Here is an 8655-nt window from a genome sequence, read left to right as displayed (position 1 = left end):
AAGTATTAGATGAAAATTTGAATTGACAAACTCTGTTGGCATCTGGAAGATGTGGACACAGCAGTAATGACTAGTATGGACACTGTCAAAACCTCCGGGACTCTGCTTCCCACCCACTCAGCAAACAATCCAAATCCTGATCCCAATGAACCTGTACATCCTCAAGCTGAGCTCTTGAACTGTAATGCATTTGTCCCCACAAGTCAGAAATTGCCATCTTGAGAAAGGGAAGGGGAGAGAGAGCAGAGCACTGTCCATGATTGGCCAATCTAAGTCTTCTCGCCTGCACCTTGTTTGGTCGATGAAAACTGATAACAGTCGTGTTCAGTGCCAGGAACTATCCCAGATGTCCTCTCTTATGTTTTAATTCCAAGTAATATCTATATTCCTGGTCAAATGAGAGAGAGGAAGCTGCCCATGTTTGGCTATGCACTCCCTAGGGAACAAGTTCAGAAGAACCAGTGACATGTACAATGACATTTTAATGACAAAGAGAGAGTGAGCTGGGAGGCGAAAGGTGAAAATCTTTTACAGGGGGCTATGTCGTTTTTAGTTTTTGTTAGGCATACCTGAGAGATAGCCTTTAGTAGGCTGAATACATTAGGCCCTTCCTCCTCTTAAATCTTTGCATTTACCACTTTTTCTTTAGTGATGTCTGCTCTTGGTAGCATGAGACTTTACCTGCTGGAAGCAAAATTTGTGTCATTAAAAGTTCTTATTGATGGCCAATAAAACATTCAGTATAGATTTTCAGCGCTTAGCAAAGGCAGACAAATGGCGGGAAAGTCTGTAGAATAAACAGGTTTTCTTATTGTAATAAACATGACCGGAGGGGGCAGGGTTAACAAAGAATATCCCTCAAAATGGTAATCCAACAAACAAGCAGTGATCTCAAGTTGGCATTTGCCACAATTGAATCGCTCACCCAGGGGCATATTTATGACCCCTGTTGCATTGCAATGCAAATAAGATGACACTCAAAAATGAGATTTTTGAAGCCATGCAAGGCCACGTTATGTGCCCCTGAGAGGCTTCATAAGTATAGAGTAAAGAAACACAGCTCAAATCCCTGCATTGCCTTACTCTGTGCCAGGGATGCATTAAATGAGTGTTGCACGGGTGTTCCCACACATCATCCATGGATTTTGATTCATTTCCAGATGAGGCATAACACGAAAAAATATGCATTCTGCAGCACACATAGAAAGAGAGAAATGCCTACACAGAAACAATCCTGCTTACAAAGCAGGTTCCCTTGTACCGTGGTGCAAGGGTGCCTGTGTTGGAGGGAGGGAGCCAAAATGGTGCCTCTGCAGAGGAAAAGGCAGGAATGTACCATATTCTTTTAAGCTGACTTTCTGCGCTGTACTGCATGACAAACTCATACACATGCCACCCGTCCTTGTAGCTTACTGTAATAGTGGTCCTACATTTAAATGCTTCACAGCAACACAGCCCATATCTGCTGATTACCCTAAGTAGTATCATATCTGCCGGAGTGATGATATGAGATCTGTAAAATGCAGGACTACTCAAATGAGTGTCTCTGCACTGACTTCATTGCAATCTGTACCAGCAAGCAATCACAATTATTCCTGTTGAAACATCTAGGTTATACATTTGTTTCCTGAAGATTGCTATTTCAGCTATTAAGCCTAACTACAGACAAAGTTTGCTCCATGCAACTGAACCAATCCTCGCTCTATGAATTTTAGAGATCTTCTCCAGTCGATTGATAAAAGATCGAACACTTCAGGAAGGCACATACTATTTCATTCCTTTCTCTGAGATAGCTTGCACCGGTGGCTTTCTGAGCTTTGTGAGCCAGGATATGGGGGGATGTTCAGGCGAGTTTGATCTGCTGAGTTCTGGACAACCTGCAGTTTGTGAAGAGATAATCTGGAAGACCTAATTATAAGGCATTTCCATAGTCTAATCGGGATGTTATCATAGCCTGAATCCCAATTTTGCTGAGAAGGAGAGAAAAGGAAGTAGCTTTTTCAGATTGTGAAAAATCCTAAAACAGGATCCTATTACTGATTGAATTTGTGGCTGAAAAGACAGGTTCCTAACAAATTTGATGCCTAAATTCGTGACTGTATTTGGTTGTGGGCCAGGGGAGGGGCATTATTAGGCCAACAGGTCAGCCATATACCTGGCGTGGTAGAGCCAAAGAATATTGTCTCTGTCTTTTAAGCATTGCATTTCAATTGACTGACAGTCATTGGATGAAACACAGATGAAATACAATATTTAATGGCTTCACCACCAATCTCTTCATCCTTTTCCCACGTGAACAACATCTGGCTGCAGTCAGTGTAAGAAATCACTTTAGCTCCTAACTGCTCAGATAACAAGGCACAGGGCATAAGATAGACATTGAATAGAAGGGGTTAAGAGCAGAGCCCAGGGGGACTCCAACTGACAACTCATATGCTTTTGAGGAGAATGGGTTATCCATACTTCCTGGCTTCTCCCTTCCAGAAAAAAGGACAACCACATTAAGGCTGTACGGCTGACCCCAATTGAATAGGGGCGGGCTAACAACTGTAAATGGGGGACTGTATTGTGGGCCTCCGAAAGCCTAACAAGACCAATATATGGCCCCCCATCCAATGCGTCTTTGATATGTTCAGAAACCTCCAAAAGTGAGGTTTCAGTACTGAAATTGGGTCTGAACCCCAACTTGCTTGGGTGTAATAGACCATTCATTTCAGGATATTGTGAGAGTTGTTGATTTACTCATTTCTCTCTAAAACATTTGAAAGAGACGAAAGTAAGGATTTTGGTCAATAGTTTTCCTGAATGCTCGGGTCGGCTGATGGTTTTTGAACAAGGGTACACTTTAGCTTACTTCCATTGTGTAGGATCAGTGAGGCATTGAGCACTTGGTTTGCTAAATGATTAATGATGGGAACCATTTTACAAGTAGAATGGGCAGACATTGATCCAAAGGTCACCATGATTTGAGGTTTTTAATGGCTACTAATAATTTGTCCATTTAAATAGGGAGGAATTTAGCCTGTATGACTTACTACTACTTGCAAACTTATGTGGGTGGTTAGTACCCAAAGAGTCTAATAGAAGGCTAGCTTGGATAGTTGTTATTTTATGTTTGAAATATGAAGCCAGTTCATTATACCAATTAACCAATGGCTGATGGTCTCTGATGATGGCCTCAGGGTTCAAAACAACAAATAGAGGAACCAGGAGAGCTATTTTTTAACGGGGTCCAGTGTATAGGCCCTGAGACAAAGAAGAAAAAAGGATACACTGTTCCCCAAAAGTGAGTGAGAATAAGAGAACCAAGCATAATGTGGGAAAGGAGGGGGAATCCCCCTTTTGGAACTAAAACCCTCACACACCCAGCAAACTTGGTGTCATGCTTCATCATCTGGGTTTTGCACCTCATCAGACTGGCAGTGCAATGTCTGAGGGCACCCGTGAAGGGGCTCTTTGTCGGAGATCTTTTGTTCCTGCCAGTTGGTGGGTGTGAGGGCTTAGGGGAAGCGTAGACGTAAAAGGTAGGTGATAGTTAAAGGTTAGGTAATGCACAAAATATTTTTAATGGTGTGGTTAACTACCTTGGTAAAAACAGAGAGGAGAAAATACACACTGGTGCAATGATCCAGTAATGTGTGTTCTACCTTGTGGTCAACATGTTTCCTGCTCTCATAGCAATTTATCAGGACCTAGAAAAGAAAAACTGTACTACACGAATTGGTAGGGGCAAATACTACCTTCCACAGGGAAGTTAGGGGCAGGCCAGGAGGTCCTGCTGTATCCTAGTGGGACCCTACTAAGGACAAGAGCTGGCGTTAACGGTCTTCTCCTGTGTGTTGGCACCCAGAGTGTAGGTGCCCTGTCCGCAGGACGGACGTAAACCGCGGACCTACCCACACGTGGTCGGGAGGGAAGAGAAGCCGGAGCCAGGCCTCAGGGTTCAGAAATGTTTTTACTATTCTATAAAAACATCTTTAGACTTATTGTAGGTTTGCCTCAAAATAGGCTTTTTTGACAAGGAATAAATCTGAATAATATTTTTAAGTGTTGACTTATAAGTCTTTTTGTCCTCAAGGTTATAGTTTGTTCGCCATTGTCTCTCTATATGTGAACAGTGCTAGGGCTCTCCTCATACCAAGAAGCAAATGATTTAGTTCTGTAACAGACCCTTTTGGATACTGGTGCCAATTTGTTAACTGTACTACCGACCAAGTCATCCAAACAATTCACATCTTCTTCTTTTACTCTGGAGAATTAAGGCATATCCTCTTCCAGAGCTCAAATTATTTCCAATGGTTATATTTAATGATAAGCTTCAGATACTACTCAGGCTTTAGATAAAACGTGGGTGAAGCAGTAACCAGCGTTTGTCAATTGCATATGATCAGATAATGATCTGACCAAACCAATGGAAGAAGTGTCGCTAAATGTATCTTCATGTTGGAAAAAATGTGATCAAGTATATGACCTGCTTGATATGAAGTGTTAAACACAGATTGGAAGAGCCCTAAAGAGGACATTGTTTTTAGAATTTAAACTACCTAATACGCTGTTGTTTGTCCATATGAAATCACCCAGGGCTACAAAATGAGAATCTGTAAGAGCTAAGGGGGCGAGGGCACTCCCTAAGGACCTAAATATTGAGTCTGCATATCCCCGTAGTCTATAGATGTTTGCTCCAGCTACCGATTGCTGAAGGGCAGGAGAGAGTCCTAACCCCAGCACTTCTGCATCTTCCAATTCCTCAATATGGATGGGTATGCAATCAAAGTCATTTTTAAAACTATTGCAACACCCCCTCCTCTGCCCTCACTGCAGTATTTTATAGCCGTTAGGTAATGCTGCTGGTATTGTTGATTAGAGAAATCTGTGAGACATATTTCTGTTTGAAACAGCTTATCCAGTTATTCTTCATTAACCCTGGGCGTAGTTCGCGAAGTAGCGCTACGCGAAGATATGCGAAGTGCACTTTGCACTACGCGAACTTCACGTAGCACTACGCGAGCTGCGTAGTAGCATGTTCGCACTGTGCAAGATGCATTTTCAATGATTGCACAGTGCGAACAATCATCCAGCACTGTGCAATCATTGAAAACGGCAACTCTATCCTATCCAAATACCTCACATTGCGTCTACCAGCATGCGTAAAAGTGCAATACAAGTCTTCAAATATGCATTCAAACCCCCCACAAAGCAAAAACTATTGAGGCACAGGAAGTAATTAAAAACTGAAAGCGAGTAGACAGACGCAGATGCAGGTTGGTAGACAATTTGACCAGAGCCTTCCAAAACCTAGGCAGGTAATGTAGGACTTTAATATATGAACCTACCCTTCTGTCTTTGCTGCAGGGCAGTGAAATGTAGCGCATGGTTGGAAAATGTTACCTAACTCTTCTCTAAATGTGTCCGCCCTGACAGGTTACATGTCTTAAATGACAGATGTCAAGGTCACACTTTATCCTGTGTAAAATGTGAAGATTGCTTTCCATGCCCTTGTTTTTGTCCCTTCTCATACTTGTTTTTCCTGAGCTGTTATATTATAATTGCACAAGTGGAACATTCCAAAGACAAGAGCAGCACAAGTTAAGGCACTCACAGTCTGCATGGCACAAAGCGACATCTCCGCAGTTGTACCTAGAAGGAGATGAGACAAATTAAAGTGATATTTGAACGTGAAGAACAATTTATTTCTGCATTTGTTATTCAAGCAACATAATGTCCATGTTCTTGCTTTGTGGTTGAATATCTTAGATGACATTAGCAAATAATGTAGTCCTCCATTCCAGCATAAATGTAGCACCTCTGAGTATCAGTTGCTCAACATATTGCAAGAGCGTGTGGTGCCCAAGTAGCCGATTTAGTTTGTCTTTAAAGGCAGTATAGCTATATAAACAAGGGTCGTTTCGTTCTAATAATGGCATCGACCATGTAGATGCAGTACCCCTAATTATGATAAAACAAATGCTCATAAGGAAAACAGGCTGCCTTACACATGAAATGTAGTTGGCATTGGTTGATAAAGTCAACAAACTTCGTGGGGTCCCATGAGAATGATCTTGGGTGGTGCTGGTGGTACGATGGGTGGGGTAGTAACTTGAATAACTGGGGTTCTGTACCTGGACTTGTCACTTAGAGTAAAGTAAAGTAAAGTAAGTATACTTGTAAAGCGCACTGTTACTCCATCTCGGAGTGTCCTGGCGCTGTATACCGCTGGAGAACCCATCCTGGCTTTCCCTGTGAGATGGTCCCTGCTGGACACCTCCAAGGTGAAGCCAGGCATCCCCAGCGCTGATGGGGCTGTTGTGGAGATTAAGCAACTATTGCCCAGAGTTGCAGAGTGGGACCCATGGTTAGCGTAGGCACCTCGGCGAGAATTATCAAGTCCGTGGACATTGACCCAAGACCCTGCCGCGTCGGGAATTGAACCCTGGTCCCGGGCTGATCTCTGCTTCAGGGTCTGCCGCTTCTAACCAGTGAGCCACACTTCTGTACCAAAAGTGGTAAAAGGACCACAAGTACCCTTAACCCCCTGGCCCCCTGGCCCAGCAGACCACCAGGGCCCAAAGCTCTTGCAAACCATCTACTTTTTGAGTTAAAGCCTGCGTCTCTTTCTGCAGATTTCCATCATATCCGTGAGGACCAATTGTTGTGTGTTTTTCTATATATTTATTTGTTACCCCATTACTATATAATTACCTATCACATGTGCCAGATCAGCTAGGGTGATATGTTGCACCTCCATTTCACTCAGGAAGAAGCTCCAAGTGGGTTTGCTGTTCTGTCATAGATCTAACCTTGGTTTTCCTTAGGAGTGGGAAAAAGCATTTTTATTGTTTTGATCTTCCAATATCGAGGCCCAGACTGAATACTTTCAAGCAATACAAAAACATTCAAGTTATGGTACAATAGTTACTGTAGCATATACAGTGTACTATAAAAATAAACGTGCACAATGTGGTAGAACAGAAGTTAACAAAGCACCAACCTACACAAATCTGCAGAATGATAACAGCAATGTACATTTGGAACTTCATAAACTGCAAAGCCATCCATTCGCTAGCCAATGTTCACATTACAAAATAAAGGTGCTGCCCACAACTGCAACCCTAACTTAGGGCCAAATTGAGGTTTTTTCAGAACTCATTCTTCAATAACGACGAGGCGAATATGATCGGGACCTGGAACGGGATCTGTAGTAAGGGGAGGGGGGTCGCCGCCTGTTGCATGATCTGCTGCTGCTGTAATATCCACGGTCATCATATCCTCAGTCATATCCACGGTCATAGTAATCTCGATTACTGCCATAGGTAGGCCTTCCCATGTAGATGCCAGGTGTTGGAGTGTGAAGCCTTTTTTTAATAGAGAAATCTACACAAATTCTGCGTCTATCAAGTTCCATGCAGTTGGACGTTTTTGAAATACGCAAATGAAAATCCTCTTGATCGTCGCAATTGTTGATCATAAACAATTGACACGTCAGAAAGTGGACCATACTTTGAAAAAACTTCCCTTAGGTCTCTCTCAGTGGTATATAAAGACAAGCTAAATACCCCCAAGCAACAGTTTGGGTCTGGATTTGACCGATCTAGGGAGGAATCACCACTTCTTTTTTCACCCCTGGAAGCAGATTTTGAAGTCCTTTGTATTCGGCCCCTAGTGTGGCGCCTGCGGCTGGACATTGGAGAGTGGCTGTGACTGCTGCGACGTCACCTATATTCCCGGCTGTATGATCTGCTTCTGGATCTTCGGTGTGAGCGAGACCGAGTGCCTGATCTTGGGTAGTGTCGGCGCAAACTCCTCCTTGACCTAGATCTAGAGTCTGATCTTGACCTGGACATGATTCTGGAGTGCCTTGATCCGCACTTAGACCTAGAATGAGCAGGGGAGTGGCTTGCAGATTTACAAGAACGCTGTGCACTTGGGCTCCTAGAAGCGGAACAAGATACCCGCTCGCCGTATGCTTGCTCGCCGCTGTCGCTCTTCTTCCCACACAGAGCACAAAATGGACCTCGTTCACTCTCAACGGCAGTCGCGAACCCCAGAAGTGAAAAAGGATCACAACGTAAGTCCCCCACTTCATAATCAAACAAGCAGGCCCATCCAATATCAAAGCTAAACGTGATTGAAAGGGAAAAGGGGAAGGGAGGAGAGTTGAAGGCAACATCCACAGAAGACTGTGCTGCAGGGAATGCGTCAGTCTAGGGCCCATCTATGAGTTTCTCCCAATGGATAAAGACAAGCACCACATTAATAACCTAATACATATATTTACACATCTTAACTCTTCTGTTAAGTGTGTGCAGAGGTGTCAGCTATATGTCTACCTGTAAATCCCCATTCTCCCATGTAAATTGATGTGGAAGAATAAATGGTACTGCAAGCCTAATTATGAAAGGAAGAGGGTAATTTTCCAATGGTTAATCAAAACAGTATATTAGGATACTAATACATATGAGCCTGTATCATGGAGGCCTAACAATAATGCCTCTATTATCATCCAATCAGGTTTCTTACAGGGATGCAGAGTATAACTAGGGAACAAATAATACATTCCGGCAGAGCACATTAACATCATGCATAAAACATATGGGCTATCCCTCTTTAGTTTCTTATTTACCATTCACAAGATGAGCAAATGCAAATGAAAAAAAA

General features: G+C 43.0%; 1 pseudogene; it reads right to left on the bottom strand.

Annotated features, from left to right (window-relative positions):
• Nucleotides 1–6945: 6945 nt before the first annotated feature.
• On the bottom strand, nucleotides 6946–7682 carry LOC144767824 (transformer-2 protein homolog beta-like; annotated as a pseudogene).
• Nucleotides 7683–8655: the final 973 nt, after the last annotated feature.

The sequence above is a fragment of the Lissotriton helveticus genome, chromosome 7 (assembly GCF_964261635.1).
Source record: "Lissotriton helveticus chromosome 7, aLisHel1.1, whole genome shotgun sequence".
In the NCBI taxonomy this organism is placed as follows: Eukaryota; Metazoa; Chordata; class Amphibia; order Caudata; family Salamandridae; genus Lissotriton; species Lissotriton helveticus.
Note: the sequence above shows the minus strand (reverse complement) of the source record. Positions and strands in the feature narration are given on the sequence as shown.